Source organism: Enhydra lutris, unplaced genomic scaffold, assembly GCF_002288905.1.
Source record: "Enhydra lutris kenyoni isolate GAN:26980312 unplaced genomic scaffold, ASM228890v2 scaffoldscaffold22, whole genome shotgun sequence".
NCBI lineage: Eukaryota > Metazoa > Chordata > Mammalia > Carnivora > Mustelidae > Enhydra > Enhydra lutris.
Window position 1 is genome coordinate 864558 of NW_019154106.1, and position 236 is coordinate 864793.

General features: G+C 62.3%; 1 protein-coding gene across 1 annotated transcript in view; it reads left to right on the forward strand.

Moving 5' to 3' along the window:
• LOC111149474 (mucin 5B, oligomeric mucus/gel-forming) overlaps positions 1-236 on the forward strand; it is a 70633-nt gene that overhangs the window by 62500 nt on the left and 7897 nt on the right.

Consider the following 236-nt stretch of genomic DNA (forward strand, 5'->3'; position numbering starts at 1 on the left):
CTCCTTCCTCCCCCAGGACCACCCAGAGAGGCCTGTCTTCCCCTGGGACCACCCATGGGGTCCCTGTCTCTACCACCAGCACCAGCATAGGCCAAACGTCATCGGGAGTCCTTAGGCTAGGGACCACGACCATGCACCCCACCTCCCCTGAGACCACACAGAGATACACTGTCTCCACCACCCAGATCTCTCCTTCCTCCCCCAGGACCACCCAGACAACACCCTCTTCCCCTGGG